The 16,870-nt window shown below is 41.9% G+C and overlaps 1 protein-coding gene across 6 annotated transcripts in view; it reads left to right on the top strand.

Annotated features, from left to right (window-relative positions):
- The first annotated feature begins 3,070 nt into the window (after positions 1-3,070).
- The window catches only part of ANKRD46 (ankyrin repeat domain 46), a 61,561-nt gene continuing 47,761 nt past the window's right edge, over positions 3,071-16,870 (top strand). For all 6 annotated transcript variants that reach the window (XM_045049934.1, XM_011291416.4, XM_045049936.1 and 3 more), the window contains exon 1: positions 3,071-3,194. The gene's annotated coding sequence lies outside the window, so the exon portion shown is untranslated. The remainder of the gene's footprint in view (positions 3,195-16,870) is intronic.

Raw genomic sequence — 16,870 nt, 5'->3', positions numbered from 1 at the left:
TCAGAGATGGGCGACCCGGAGAAGCAACACTAACAGGAGCACGTCTCCCTCTGATGGCCATTCATTAGTACTACAAAAAAACCAACCTGGAACATTAAAGTTCAACAAGTAGAAGTTCCTCTTCCTTTGTAGGTAGGGTGTGTTTTTGAAACACCTTCCCATTCCAACACATCTCTTTTCTACGGAGACAATTGGTTACATGGGGATGGTTGCTAGATCACTTTGAGTCTCTTCTGATAGGTGTTCAATTATGTTTTTGAAAGCCCTTTCTGCATTTTCTAAGACTGGATCGTAATATACCACCAATATAGCCCAAACTCCTTTTTTCCCTAAGCAGAAGCCAACCACCTAAAAGAAAATCCTATGCCAAGCAAATGTTCTCTGTCATTCATTCATTCATTCATTCACTCAGTTGTACGTGACAGAGTGGTTCTCAACTCTGCACACTGGCTGCACAGAATTCCCTGAGCAGCTTTTAAAAATACAGATGCCAGGTCTATGCTTCAAAACGCTTCTTATTTGGTCTCGGCTAGGACCTGGGTGTAGGTGTTTTTAAGCTCCTGCAATGACCGTAATGTGCTGCCAGGGCTGGAGACTACTAAGCTAATGTTATTGAGCACCTACTATGTGCCACTGTGTTAGTGCTAAGGATTCAATGGTAGGTATACAATTTGGCCACAATAAACTTTTTTTTTTTTTTTTTTAAAGTAGGCTCCATGTCCAACGTGGGGCTTGAACTCACAACCCTGAGATCAAGAGTTGCATGCTCTACTGACTGAGCCAGCCAGGCACCCCCATGCTGACCTTCTGACATCACCACTCCTGGGCCACACGTACTACTCCCTTGTCTGGAACACTCCCTTTGTTCATTGCATAATTAACTCCTCCTCATTCTTTGTGTCTCAGATGAAACATTACTTCTTCAGAGGTATCGCTGCCCTTCCACCTAAATTAGGTCCCATGCTATTTGTCTTTTTTACAGCATTTCTTCTCTCTGTCCCCGTAACGCTTATCCCAGTTGTAATTACAGGTATTTCTCCCCGACGAAGTCTCACAATCAGAACTCAGGACCAAACAGATTTTGGTAATGAGGAAGAAGAGGCAGATTCACCTGAAGGGAATGGAGTTTGAGCTTCAGGGCCCTTGTAGTGGGATGAATAACATCCCCTCAAAGATGGCCATGTCCTAGTCCCCAGAACCTGTGATGTTGTTACCTAGTGTGGTACAAAGGAGTTTGCAGACGCGATTAAGTTGAAGACCTTGAGATGGAGAGATTCTGGATTATCAAGGTGGGCCCAATGTAAGCCAAGGGTCCTTATAATAAGGCAAGAGGGTCAAAGTTAGAGAAGACGCAAGAATGGAAGCAGAGGACAGAAGGAGAAACAATGCTACATTGCTAGTTTTGAGGATGGAGGCAGGGGCCACGAGCCACAGAATGTGGGCAGCCTCTAGAAGCTGGAGAGGATAAAGAAACAGATTCTCCCTAGAGCCTCCAGAAGGAATGCAGCCCTGCCTACACTTTGATTGTAGCCCAATAAAACTGAGTTTGGATTTCTGGCCTCCTGAACTGTAACATGAGGAATTAGTGTTGTTTTAGGTCATTGAGTTTGTGATGATTTGTTACAGTGACAATATGGAATACAGCCTCCCCTCTCCCTTATACAGGTCCCTTCCAAGACCCTGGTAGGAACTCTGGAAGTATGTACACATGGTCAAACATTTCTGTAAAGCTTGCAAAATTAAAACATTTTAACTACAATAAAGACTGCTTTTTCCACTCAGACTTCCCAAGGCTCTCTTCTCTGGGTGAGTAACATTGGAGTGAATACAGACATTTTTGGGCTCTTGCTAAGCAGAAATGCAGTTGGGGATACTTTGGTTTGCATTTAATAGGACACGTTCATGGGTTCATGGTCATGTGCAGCATTAACTTATTGGAAGTGCAGGAATGGATTCTCTGAGCACTCCTAATGACCAATCTGCTGATGTCCCCTGGTGTAGTGACAGGGAAGATTCACAGAATATGTGTAGCAGACATTTAATTCCCTTAATCTCATCAGAGAAAAAAGGCTGTCTGCACAGTCCCTGCATTTTTTCAGGTCAAACAAAGGCAGTAATTCATAAAGGGGAGGGAATATGTTTGAAAAGAAGTAATAAATGGGCTTTCAGATTGTTTGGTAAACCAATTAATGAAGAGAAGTGCATTCTGTGAACACACTGGGAAAAGATTTAAATTCTTTCCCGATTTGGCACAATTTACAGGCATCGATGAAGATATTTTAAACTCAACCCAAACCACAAGGAAGACATCCATGACGAATTGGTTAATAAATGTCATCAATTCAAAGAGTAGTTAATGCATTGGTAGTGAATGCACAAGAAAATGTGAAATGCCTTGAAATCATAATTCTTTTTTAAATTTTTATTATTTTTGTTTTTTAAGTAGGCTCCAAGTCCCAGATGCGGGACCCAACCTGGGCTTGAACTCACCATCCTGATCAAGACCTGAGCTGAGATCTAGAGTCAGTTGTTTAACCAGCTGAGTGTGTGAGTGTGTGTGTGTGTGTGTGTATGTATTTTTTTTAAGTTCCCAGTAAATGAATTTCTAACTATCCCACCACCCACCACATTTTCAATGAGTTTTGGCTGTATACAAGTTGCATTTAGTCCAGGAATCTTAGAAAAGTGAGATGTAAATATTCAAACCGTTTTTGAGAAAAAAACAAACAAACAACAATTTCGCATCATATTTTAGAATTAGAGCAGTCACGACTATGTCCATTTGGGTTATTACATTAGACTTACCCAGAAGCCAGTGAGTATTAGTTGATGCCTACAGCTTTTAATAAAACTGTCCTTGCTTTGAAGCCTTCATTTAGCTGGAGGTGGGATGTATGTTTAGAAAAAGACGTGAAAAGTGCGAAATGCTCCTGGACTCGGGTCTGAAAAGCCTCTTCTGAGGTTGTCATTCTCCTCTCCAGGCGCAGTTAATGGAGAGAGGGTTCTTTCCGAGTTTCTAGCTCAGGGCAGGCCGAGCCGCTGAGGGGGCCTCCCGCCTCCAGAGGGCGCGCCGACCGACGCGGCGTGAGGCCGCTCTGGCACAACTGGGGCTCCGCCTGTCTCGGTGGCCCGCCTCTCTCCTTCCCTCAGCCTGGAGCTGCCGCCGCCGCCGCCGGTGTTCGGCCTGTTCGAAGGTACTTGGACCGGGGCCCGTAGGCGGCCCCAGGACGGAACCGCTGACACCTCCCCTGCCGGCCCCGACGTACCGGAGAGCCCCGGCCGGGGGCCTGGGAGACGGGCTTTGGGGGAGTGAGTGGGGGAGGCGGCCCGGGGCCCCCGCCCCTGTTCGGCGACCGGAGGGAGCCAGACCGGGGCGTCGCGGGTCCGTGTTGGCTTTCCTCTGGGCCGTGCCGCCCGTGGGGGCTGGGAAAAGGCCTGCGAGACGAGGGTTCTTGTTTGCTCTTGCGGGTAAAGGCCGTGACAGTCCGCAGGAGGAGGCAGCCCGGGTGTGCGGCCCGCGGCGGGCGGGCCTGGGGCGGGGCCCGCTCGCGATGAATCGGGCTGCCTGAGCCGCAGCCCTCCGCCGGCGCTTCGCCTTTGCGCCCGGACCCAGCGCGTGCTGTCGCGGCTTGCGCACCGCGCGACGTGGCTGGTCGTAAGGACCCTGCAGTCTAGGCGTAAACAGCTGTTGGGGTGTGAGTGAGCGGTCCAGAATGGCACATGGCCCCGTGTTTAAAGACAGCATTTGCCTCTTAATGTGCAATGCTAGGAAGCAGGTGCTTTACCCGCCAGGTTATCCAATACAGTGCTCTGCCTCGAGGAAAAGATACATTTATTCTTTAAAACTGGCTACTGAACATCACTAGGTAAAAACAAAACAAAACAAAACAAAACAAAACAAAACAAAACACCATTGAATAGTAACACTTCTCACTAAATAATAACAATGGTACCAAGGAGCTCCTAGCTATAGTATCAGTGGTATAGGAATTCTAGTAATAACTGTCTTCCGAGCTTACTATGTGTCAGACGTTGTGCTGGGTGTTGGAAATACCTAATACCTCTTGCAGCAACCCTGTGAAGTTCCATTTCCAGTTTACAGACAAGGAACCGAGCACGGAGAGTCTGAGTTAACTCGTCGCCGGTCAGACAGCTAGACAAGAGTGAGCTGGGATTTGAGCCTCATCTGCCTTACTCCAGTGTTCTGCTTCTGTACCTGTCACCTGTCCAGGCATGTTCTAGACATGTTTGATTTGATTTGTAGCCTGAACTGGTTTCTCTCGCGCTTAATTTTCACGGCTATGAGCAAGGGCCCCCATACCAGCTTCTTTTTAGTTTTAAAGGAGTTTCATGAGAAAACTGTTTGCTCATTAAAGGTTACAGTGGATAGTAAGTTAAGCTCATCGCTCCCAGTGCAGTTTGATTTGGAATAGAGTTGGGTTTATTTGGTTGTTTATGCACTTAACTGCTTCTCTTCGTTATTTGTATTTCGATACCATTTTGAATGCGTTCGCTTTGCCTTTGCAATATTATGACAGTAGTGCTGAAGGGAAATGAGAGATTTTTCGATGACAGTAAGTTCATCTCTTACTGGATGTAGGAAAGGCATTGGAGAGAGACTGAAGTAAAGAGAATGAAGAGATTTTTGCCATGTTTAGAACACATTGAGTTACTCTAAAGGATAAAGACTTTGCACAGTTCCTATGAACGTCAGAAGGGATGTCCTATTTCCCATGTGGAAAGAGGTTGGATATTATCGTCTCCCAAGTCCCTTCGCCTTATCAGGATCCAAGAGTTTGCGTATTCAGCATTCTTGTAGCAACTGTATATTGAGTGCCTTCCATGGCCAGGCACTGTTCTACACACTGGGGATGGAAGAGTGAACAAAGGAAAATCTTTGTCCTCACGGAGCTAACTTTCCACTGGAGGAACGTGCGGGTGGGTACAATAAACAAAATAATTAAAAAAAAATTTTTTTTTAACGTTTATTTATTTTTGAGAGAGAGGCAGAGTGTGAGTGGGGGAGGAGCAGAGAGAGAGGGAGACACAGAATCCGAAGCAGGCTCCAGGCTCTGAGCTGTGGGCACAGAGCCCGACGCGGGGCTCGGACTCACGAACCGCGAGATCATGACCTGAGCTGAAGTCGGACGCTTAACTGACTGAGCCACCCAGGTGCCCCTAAACAAAATAATTTTTAAGAATTAAAATAAAATGTATCCAGTCAGATGGTAACAGTTGCTAAGAAGAAAAATAAAGCAGGGAAGGGGGATAGGAAGAACGAGAGAAGAAACAGATGTAGTTTTAAAATAAGGAACGGCGTCATGGAGAAGATTTTTGAACAAAACCTGAGGGAGTGAGGGACAGCTTTGGAGCTATCTAGGGAAGAGTATACCAGGCAGGTGCTGAAGCCCAGAAACTGTCAGTCTTACTGGAGGACCAGCAAAAGGAGGCCAGCAGGTTTGAGCAGAGTGAGGGAGGGTGGGGTGGGATCTGAGAGCTAAACTGGCCTTGGTAAAGACCTTGGCTTTTTCTCTGAGTGAGGAGGGGAGTGGGTGGAAGGTTTTGAGCAGAGGAGTTGGGGGATCTGACTCAACATTGTTTTGTTGTTTTTTGTTTTAATTTAACATTTATTTATATTAGAGAGCAAGATAGAGCGCGAGCAGGGGAGAGGCAGAGAGAGAGACGGAGACAGAATCCGAAGCAGGCTCCAGGCTCTGAGCGGTCAGCACCGAGCCTGATGTGGGGCTCGAACCCACGAGCCCTGAGATCATGCCCTGAGCCAAAGTCAGATGCTCAACCAACTGAGCCACCCAGGTGCCTCTCTGACCCAGTGTTTTTAAAGGATCGCTCTGGCTGCTGTGTTCAGAATCAATTGTTGGGGCAAGGATGGAGCAGGGAGACTGGTTAGGAGGTTGGTTCAGAAATCCAAGTGAAAGGTGATGGGCGCTCAGACCAGGTGGTATCTACCAGAATTTACGGATGGACTGGATGCCGAGTGCGGGACTAAAAGAAGGAAGCATGACTCGAAGGCCTTTGGCCTGCTTTTGGAAGGATGGAGTTGCTGTTTACTGAGATGGGGAAGATTTGAGGGTGGAGAGATAAGGGGAGGTGAGTGGGATGGCAATCAATAGTTTCGTTTTAGATGTGTCCGATTTAAGATGCCTGTTCAAATGAGGCTATAGGAGGCTGGAGTTCAAGGGAAAGATCCTGACTCGAAATAGAAATTTGGGAGTCATTAGCAAATAGTGTGTAGAACCATGAGATTGTATGAGATCTGGTCTAAAGAAAAGAGGATTGAGCTCTGGGCTTTGTGGAAAGACGATTGGTGAGATTAAGATCTTCCTGAGGAGGAGAAGCCTTTGGAGATAGGAGTGTGGAGTGTTAGAAGCCAAGTGAAGAGAGTGTTTCAGGAAGGAGAAAGTGATCATCTGTGTCCTGCTCGTTGGAGAAGTCATGTAGATGAGGATGGTGAAATGGCCAGTGGATTTAGCAACGCGAAGGTCATCGGTGATCGTGCAGAAGCACTTTCAGGAGAACAGTGAGGGAGAAAAACTAGTCTAAAACCCGGTTTACAGAGAAAATAGGGGGATTGGAGTCTACAAGTGTAGACAACTCTGCAGAGGAGGTTAGCTGTACATTTTCCATATATAATTTGAAAGCACTGTAGTCATTTCCATAGTAAATAATTTTATTTCCAGCTTCGCTTACTTAGCAACTAGACTTGGATTATTTTATCAATGACTGGTAGAAAGAAATACTCCTACTACTGGTAATAATTTTCAGTGGTATGCCTTTCTTCATGTGGAGCTGATGAACCTCTTTTGGTGCAGAATTTTTCACTAACTCCACGTTGACTTTTCTTTTGTTATTCACCCTTTAAAAATGAAAGAACTTTGGAGATTGTCATTATGCTATGGAAATTGTCATACCAAATTTGCTTAGTACCATTCCACTAAAGACTTTTTCTAGATGTCTTACAAGGAAAATAGAGAATTAGATCATGTGTAGGCAGGCATTCCATAAAGAACTCTTTTGTGTTGTATGTAAAAGATTTACCTATTTAATATAATTTTTGCTGTTAAAACTTAACTTTATGGTTATATCTTTGTAATAAAATCCTTTTTTTAAAAAAACCAATACATAAACATTAGAATGATCAACTTAAACTTTATATATGAAAACTAAAATCATTGACAAAGGAGCTTCTAATTTACAGATTAAAAAGATGCTTGTTCCTTTTTCTTCCAGCTTTATTGAGGTATTGGTGACAAATAAAAATTGTATGTATTTAGGTAGCACAGCATGATTCTTTAAGGGGTACAATGTGATGATTTAGTATTCTTTATCTGTTTTTTAAATTTTTTTAATGTTTATTTTTGAGAGAGAGAGAGAGAAAGAGAGAGTGCAAGCAAGTGAGTGAGAGGCAGAGAGAGAGGGAGACACGGAATCCAAAGCAGGCTCCAGGGTCTGAGTTGTCATCACAGAGCCTGATGTGGGGCTCAAACTCAGGAGCCTTGAGATCATGACCTGAGCTGAAGTCGGACACTTAACCAACTGAGCCATCCAGGCACCCCTTGGTATTCTTATATACTTATGTGAAATGATTACCACAATCAAGTTAATTAATACATCTGTCACCTCGCGCAGTTACGTGTGTGTATTAAGGCACTTAATATCTACTCAGCAAATTTCAAGTACACAATACAGTATTACCAACTATAATCAGCATATTATGCATTAGAACCTCAGAACTTAGGGTGCCTGGGTGGCTCAGTTGGTTAAGCATCCAACTTCAGCTTCAGGGCATGGTCTCTCAATTCATGGGATCGGGCCCCATGTCGGGTTCTTTGCTGACAGAGATGGAACATTCTTGGGATTCTCTGTCTTCTCAAATAAAGTCTTAAAAATAAGTAAAATAAATAAATAAAAAGAAATTCGGAATTTACTCATCTTGAAACTGAACATTTGTATGCTTTAACCGATATCTTTTCCTCTACCCTTCAGTCTCAGACAACCACCATTCTATTTTCTGGTTCTTTGAGTTAGGCTTTTTAAAATTCCACATATGGGGCGTCTGGGTGGCTCAGTCAGTTAAGCATCCAACTTTGGCTCAGGTCATGATCTCATGGTTCATGGGTTCGAGCCCCATATCAGGCTCTGTGCTGACGGCTCAGAGCCTGGAGCCTGCTTTGGATTCTGTCTCCATCTGTCTCTGCCTCTCCCCTGCTTGCACTGTCTCTCTTTCTCAAAAATAAATAATTGAAAATTTTAATTCCACATATAAATAGGATCATACAGTATTTGTCTGTGTCTGGCTTATTTCACTTAGTATAATGTCCTCCGTGTTTAATCATGGTATTGTAAATGATAGATTTTCCATATTTTTTTTTATGTCTGAATCGTATTCCATTGTGTGTGTGTGTGTGTGTGTGTGTGTGTGTGTATTATTTGTCAACTAATACTTGGGTTATTTACACATTTTGGTTATTATGAATAATGGAGAGAGAATCCCCAGCAGGCTCCATGCTGTCAGTGCAGAGCCCAAGGTGGGGCTTGATCTCATGCCCCATGAGGTCATGACCTGGGCCAAAATCAAGAGTCCAGCACTTAACTGACTGAGCTGTCCAGGTGCCCCAGTGCTGTTTAGTTTTTCTGAAGCCTGTCTTTGTTCACTAGGATTTTTAGCACTTCCTCCAAGGAAGAGTTTAGAAACCTTAAATACTTATTTATTATTATTGTTATTGCCAGTAATTATTAGAGAAACAAAACAATTCTAAGACCAAACCATGTTCAACAAACAGACATATACCCATCTGATTAAAAAAGGGACAGTTTGTTGTTTTCTTTTTTTTTTTAATTTTTTTTTTAACGTTTATTTATTTTTGAGACAGAGAGAGACAGAGCATGAATGGGGGAGGGTCAGAGAGAGGGAGACACAGAATCTGAAACAGGCTCCAGGCTCTGAGCTGTCAGCACAGAGCCTGACGCGGGACTTGAACTCATGGACCGCGAGATCATGACCTGAGCTGAAGTCGGCCGCTTAACCGACTGAGCCACCCAGGCGCCCCCAGTTTGTTGTTTTCTAGTTCTCTGTCCTTTAATCATAAACACATATATACCAAAGAAATACTGATATTTGTATGTATTCAACAAGCTAGCCAATAAGTGGTACTTGTTTTTTTCCTGGAAGTTTGTGCCTCTTAATCCCCTTCGCCTCTTTTGCCCATTTCCCCCACTCCCCTCACCTCTGGCAACCACCAGTTCTATTTATGAGTCTGTTTCTGTTTGTTTGTCTTAAATTCCACATATAAGTGATCATATGGTTTTTGTCCGTCTGATATAAGTGATCATATGGTTTTTGTCCGTCTGATTTATTTCACTTAGCATAATACCCTGTAGGTCTTTCCATGTTGTTACAAATGGCAAGATCTCATTCTTTTTTACAGAGCTGAGTAATATTCCATTGTATGTGTATGTAAACACACACACACACAACCCATATCTTCTTTATCCATTCATCTATAGATGGACACGTGGGTTGCTTCCTTATCTTGGCTATTGTAAATAATGCTTCAATAAACATAGGGGTGCATATATCTTTTCAACTTAGTGTTTTTATTTTCTTTGGGTAAATAGCCAGCATTGGAGTTACTAGATCATATGGTATTTTTTTTTTTAATTTTTGGAGGAATCTCCATACTGTTTTCTGTAGTGGCTGCACGAATTTGCATTCCCACCAACAGTGCAGGAGGGGTCCCTTTTCTCTATATCCTTGCCAACATTTGTTATTTCTTGTCTTTCTGTTCCTAGCCATTCTGACTGGTGTGAGGTGATACCTCGTCGTTTTGATTTACATTTCCCTGATGGTTAGTGATGTTGAGCAGCTTTACATTATTTGTCTCTGGCCATCTGTGTGTCTTTGGAAAAATGTCTATTCAGGTTCTTTTCCCATTTTTAAGTTGGATTATTTGTCTTTTTTGGTGTTGAGTTCTATAAGTTCTATATATATATTAGATATTAGCTTCTTATTAGGTAATATCATTTGCAAATATCTTCTCCCATTCAGTAGATTGCCTTTTGTTTTGTTGATGGTTTCTTGTGCAAAAGATTTTTACTATGGTGTAATCCCAATAGTTTATTTTTGCTTTTGTTTCCCTTCCCTGAGGAGATATATCTATGAAAATGTTGCTAAGTACTAATAGGTAGTACATTTCATAAATTTCTGAATACGGTCAATTAAAAGATACATGCACAATGCTATTTAGGGATGGTAGCAAGTGAGTCAGAAAGAAATGCAAGAACACAAATTCGTAGTTTATTTAGCTAATTTTTCCACGTTGGGTCTTTATGAGACTAGATACTCTTCTATATTATACTTTTTAAATTCAGTATATCAGGGGCGCCTGGGTGGCTCAGCCGGGTGAGCATCCGACTTCGGCTTAGGTCACAATCTCACGGTTCATGAGTTTGGGGCCCACATCAGGCTCTGTGCTCACAGCTCGGAGCCTGGAGCCTGCTTTGGAGTCTGTGACTCCCTGTGTCTCTCTACCCCTCCCTCACTCATGCTCTCTCTGTCTCTGTCTCTCTCAAAAATAAATAAACATTAAAAAAAAATTAAACTCAATATATTAAAGCTAGCCAAATATCCTATATATTTTATCTTATTAATTACGATGTCTTTTTTTCCCCCTTTAACCAAAGTTTAATTTTAAAGTAATGTCCTGAGGGGTGCCTGGGTGGCTCAGGTGATAAGCATCTGACTTTGGCTTAGGTCATGATCTCATGGTTTGTGAGTTCGAGCCCCACTTCGGGTAAAAAATACGAGCCCAGCTTTGAGTGAGCCCTGCTTCTCTCTCTCCGTCTCTCCCCCTCTCCCCCTCTCTCTCTCCCTCTCTCTCCCTCTCTCTCCCCCTCTCTCTCCCCCTCTCCCCCTCTCTCTCCCCCCTCCCCCTCTCTCTCCCCCTCTCCCCCCTCTCCATCTCTCCCCCTCTCCCTTTCCCTCCCTCCTTTGTCTCCCTCCCTCACTCCCTTTATCTCTCTCTCTCTCTCTATGTGCCCCTCTTGGGATTCTCTCTCTCCCTCTGCCCTCACTTACTTGCACCCTCTCTCACTCAAAATAATAATAATAACAATAATAATAATAAATATCCTGAGTGTAACATTGTTGGAAGAATTTAGGCATTTGTAACTTTGGTGGCACTTTCAGTCCTAACATCAGTCATTTTTTTTCCAGTTGCCAACTGACACTGCTTCTTTAAGTCTCTCTGCCGTTCCCCATCTTTTGGCTGTGTTTTGCCTGTTAACTGTTACATTGATTGTTTTCTTAAAAACAAAAACTGGTATTCCCTATAAAGAGTTTTCCCACAGTGAGCGTATTTTTATCTCACTTGTTTATTCAGAGTATCTTTTTAGCTTGTTCTGCTGGTTGTCTCCATGGTCAGTTCCTAGAATTTACCTAGTGCTCTGTCAGCATCCGATCCCTTGTGCTATTTGTTCCATTTAGATGTGGGTTTTCTTAGACCATAATTCAGTTCATCTCATTCTTGAAGAGAGTTTGCTATCATTACACCCCACCCTTCCTTTGACCTTCATCTTTTGCTGAAACATGGAACACAAACAATATGTTTTCCTTCTTGGAAAGCAGTGACAGGCGCATGTAGCAGTAGGTTAGGTATCAAGTAGTAATGACCACTTTCGATTCTGTGTCATTTAAATATTTGGCTCTAAGTAACAGAAAACCCAATTTAAATTGTCTTAATATAAAAGGTACTTTATTAATGCCTGTATTTAAAAAGTCCAGAGTTAATAATGTGCTTTAAATGAGGTTTAATCAAGGCTTGATTCCATTTCTCTATCTACTCTTTGTGCAGGCTGTGTGTGTGTGTGTGTGTGTGTGTACATGTGTGTGTATGTGTGCACATGTATATAAAATATATGTCAAAATGACTAAAACAGTTTTAGGTGTTTACATACCATATTTTCAGGAAAAAAAGATAATGTATCACTCTAACATTCCAAGCAGAGTCTTACTGGACTTGTCACATGTCCACCTCTAAATAAACACTACAGCTGGGGGAATGTAATTATTACATGGCTTAAAATAATCAGGGATGACCCTTTCAAGGCATATGGGCAGTGAAAAGTTATACCGTTGGGTACTATAGGCAGCAGAAGGTAAGAATGGATACTAGATAGGCAGCCGACGTGTCCACTACAATGACACTGGGCATCTGAGGATAGAAAAACACATATAGGGACTCCTGGATGGCTCAGTCGGTTAAACGTCTGACTTCAGCTAAGGTCATGATCTCATGCCCGGTGAGTTTGAGTCTCACGTCAGGCTCTGCGCTGACAGCTGGGAGCCCACTTCAGATTCTCTTGCTCCCCCCCCCTCTCTGTGCCTTCCCAGCTTGCGTGCATGTGCGTGCTCTCTCTCTAGAAAATAAACATAAAAGAAAAACACATAATTAGTTTTAGATCAAAATGGTATGTTAAGTTCATATGTCAGCACATGGCCATAATTGATCAAACATAAAAAGAGGAAGCCAGAAAGATGTAGTCAGAGCAGTAAATAAATTAAACATGGGGTGAGCCCTGCTTCTCTCTCTCTCTCTCTCTCTCTCTCTCTCTCTCTCTCTCTCCCCCCCCCCCTCCCCCCTCCCCCCCCTCTCTTTCCCTCCCTCTCTCACTCCCTTTATAAAAGTAAAAGCAAAAAGTAAAGTAAAAACACCGGGTGACAAGTGGAGCTGCAGCTGTTCTGGAGGTGGGCAGTGGTGGGCAAGTATTTGGCTCCTGCTGGGTGCTGAGGGTTGAAAATGCTCCGCACAAGGCAGAGGTGGAGTAGGGATAAGTAGGGTTACAGCTTCAAGTCAAGGCCTTGGGTAGAGATTCCCGGAGCACAGGAGGAGTCCCAGTAAAACTGTCGGCTGCTGCCAGAACCAGATGGCTTCAGGAAGCTGGACCTGGCAAGGCACAACATGGCAGTCTCCCGGCCAGGAACTGAACTGGACTTTGGCTCTGGAACTAAGTCTGTAATAGCCCCACTATCACTGAGAGACAAGAGCTCAAACTTACCTTTTATAAGACCTGGTTCTGAACTACATTCCCAGGTGGCAAGGCAGAGGCAGCTCTCAGAGGGAGTAAGCACAGGGGGAGAAGGAATGGGGAACAGAAACAACTAAACCTTTGTCTCAAAATAAGCTTGCAGCACCAATTCCAAAAGGAATGAAGATCTAATGCTAAGAAAAACTCACCCAGTGATATTAGCATTGGAACACAAATTCAATTCTGATGTAAAGAATTTTAGGAAACCATCCAACAGACTTGTAAGTGTCTATATGCTGAAAGAGAAAAAGGATTCATTTATTAAAAATGAACAGTAAATTATGAAACAAAAAGTAACAAGAACAGGTGGATATGAAGAATTAATTAGAACTCTTAGAAATGAAAAGTTACAGTAGTTGAAATCCTTTTTTATCTTTTTTACTTATTTTTTATTCTATTTATTCTCAAGTTGGCTAACATAAAGTGTAGTCTGGCTTCAGGAATAGCTTCCGGTGATTTGTCACTTAAATCCACCCAGTGCTCATCCCAACAAGTGCCCTCCTTAATGCCCATCCCATTTTCCCCACTCCCATCAACCCTCAATATATTCTCTGTATTTAAGAGGCTCTTATGGTTTGCCTCCCTCTGTTTTTATCTTATTTTTCCTACCCTTCCTCTTTGTTCATCTGTTAAGTTTCTCAAATGCCACATGAGTGAAATCGTATCTTTCTCTGACTTATTTTGCTTATTTCTATCCACATTGTTGCAGATGACAAGATTTCATTCTTTTTCATTGCCAAATAGTATTCCATTGTATGTATATACCACATCTTTATCCATTTGTCAGTTGATGGACATTTGGGCTCTTTCCCTAATTTGGCTATTGTTGATAGTGCTGCTATAAACATTGGGGTGCATGTGCCCCTTTGAATCCACACTCCTGTATCCTTTGGATAAATTCCTAGTAGTGCAGTTGTTGGGTTGTAGGGTAATTCTATTTTTAATTTTTTGAGGAACCTCCACATTGTTTTCCAGAGTGGCTGTACCAGCTTGCATTCCCACCAACAGCACAAGAGGGATCCCCTTTCTCCACATGCTCACAAACATCTGTTGTATCCTGAGTTGTTAATTTTAGCCACTCTGACCAATATGAGGTGTTGTCTCAGTGTGGTTTTGATTTGTATTTCCCTGATGATGAGCGATGGTGAACATCTTTTCACGTGTCTGTTTGCCATCTGGGTGTCTTCTTTGGAAAAGTGTCTATTTCATGTCTTCTGCCCATTTCGTCACTGGATTATTTGTTTTTCAGGTGCTGAGTTTGTTAAATTCTTTATAGATTTTGGATACTAATCCTTTTAATCTGTCATTTGCAAATATCTACTCCCATTTCGTCAGTTGCCTTTTTTGCTGATTGTTTCCTTCGCTTTGCAGAGGTTTTTTATCTTGATGAGGTCCCAGTTGTTCATTTTTGCTTTTATTTACCTTGCCTTCAGAGACATGTCAAGTAAGAAGTTGCTGTGGCCAAGGCCAAAGAGGTTGCTGCCTGTTTTCTCCTGTAGGATTTTGATAGTTTCCTGTCTCACATTTAGGTCATTCATCCATTTTGAATTTAATTTTTGTGTATGGTGTAAAAAAGTGGTCCAGTTTCATTCTTCTGCATGTCACTGTCCAGTTCTCCCAGCACCATTTGCTAAAGAGACTGTCTTTTTTCCATTGGGTACTCCCTCCTGCTTTGTCAAAGATTAGTTGGCCATATATTTGTGGGTCCATTTTTGGGTTCTCTATTCTATTCCATTGTGTCTGTTTTTGTGCCAGTACCATACTGTCTTGATGATTACAGCTTTGTAATACAGACTAAAGCCTGGGATTGTGATACCTCCAGCTTTGGTTTTCTTTTCTAACATTACTTTGGCTATTTGGGGTCTTTTGTAGTTTTTTACAAGTTTTAGGATAGTTTTTTTCCAAGCTCTGTGAAGAATGCTGGTGCAATTTTGATTGGGATTGCATTGAATGTGTAGATTGCTTTAGGTAGTATCGACATTTTAACAATATTTGTTCTTCTAATCCATGAGCATGGAATGTTTTTTCATTTCTTTGTGTCTTCTTCAGTTTCTTTCATAAGCTTTCTGTAGTTTTCAGCGTACAGATCTTTTACCTCTTTAGTTAGGTTTCTCCCTAGTTATTTTATGTTTTTTTATGCAATTGTAAATGGGATTGATTCCCTGATATCTCTTTCTGTTGCTTCATTATTGATGTGTAGAAATGCAGCTGATTTCTGTACATTGATTTTATATTCTGTGACTTTGCTAAATTCTTGTGTCAGCTCTAGCAGTTTTTTTGGTGGAGTCTTTTGGGTTTTCCATGTCGAGTATCATGTCATCTGCAAAGGGTGAAAGTTTGGCTTCTGTTTTGCCAGTTTGGATGTCTTTTATTTCATGTGGTTGTCTGATTACTGAAGCTAGCACTTTCAACACTATGTTAAACAACAATGTTGAGAGTGAACATCCCTGTCATGTTCCTGATCTTAGTGGGAAAGCTCTCAGTTTTTCCCCATTGAGAATGATATTAGCTGTGGACCTCTCATATATGGCTTTTATGATGTTAAGGTATGTTCCTTCTATCCTGACTTTCTTGAGGGTTTTTATTAAGAAGGGATGGTGTATTTTGTCAAATGCTTTTTCTGCATCTGTTGACAGGATCATATGGTTCTTATCCTTTCTCCTTTTAATGTGAAGTATCGTGTTGATTGATTTGCAAGTGTTGAACCAGCCCTTCAGCCCAGGAATGAGTCCCACTTGATCATGGTGAATAATTCTTTTAATCTACTGTTGAATTCGATTTGCTAGTATCTTATTGAGAACTTTTGCATCCAGGTTCATCAGGGATATCGCCTATAATTCTCCTTATTAGTGGGCTCTTTGTCTGGTTTTGGAATCATCGTAATGCTGGCTTCATAGAATCATTCTGGAAGCTTTCCTTATGTTTCTGTTTTTTGGAACAGTTTGAAAAGAATAATTATTAACTCTTCTTTAAATGTCTGGTAGAATTCCCCTGGGAAACCATCTGCCCCAGGACTCTTATTTGTGGGGAGATTTTTGATACCCAGTTCAATTTCTTCACTGTTCAAATTTTTCTTCACTGGGACTGTTCAAATTTTCTGTTTCTTCCTGTTTGAGTGTTGGTAGTGTGTGGGTGTCTAGAAATTTGTCCATTTCTTCCAGATTGTCCAATTTGTTGACATATAATTTTTCAGAGTGTTCTCTAATAATTGCTTATATTCTGTGGTGTTGGTTGTCATCTCTCCTGTTTCATTCCTGATTTTATCTATTTGGGTTTTCTCTCTTTTGAGAAGTCTAGCCATGGGTTTATCAACTTTGTTCATTCTTTCAAAAAACCAGTTCTTAGATTCATTGATGTGTTCTACTGGTTTTTTGTTTGTTTGTTTTTTGGTTGTTGTTGTTTTTTTGTTTTTGTTTTTGTTTGCTTCTATATCATTTCTGCTCTAATATTTATTATTTCTGTTCTTCTGCTGGCTTTGGACTTTCTTTGCTGCTGCCTTTGTAGCTCCTTTAGGTGGAAAGTTAGGTTATGTATTTGGGACCTTTCTTGCTTCTTGAGATAGGCCTGAATTGCAATGTATTTTCCTCTTACAACTGCCTTTGCTGCATCCCAAAGGGTTTGGACTGTCATGTTTTCATTTTCACTTGCTTCCATATATTTTTTAATTTCTTCTTTAATTGCCTGGTTGACCATTCATTCCTTAGTAGGATGTTCTTTAACCTCGCTGTATTTGGAGGCTTTCCACATTTTTTTCTTGTAGTTAATT

The sequence above is a fragment of the Felis catus genome, chromosome F2 (assembly GCF_018350175.1).
Source record: "Felis catus isolate Fca126 chromosome F2, F.catus_Fca126_mat1.0, whole genome shotgun sequence".
Taxonomy (NCBI): Eukaryota; Metazoa; Chordata; class Mammalia; order Carnivora; family Felidae; genus Felis; species Felis catus.
Note: the sequence above shows the minus strand (reverse complement) of the source record. Positions and strands in the feature narration are given on the sequence as shown.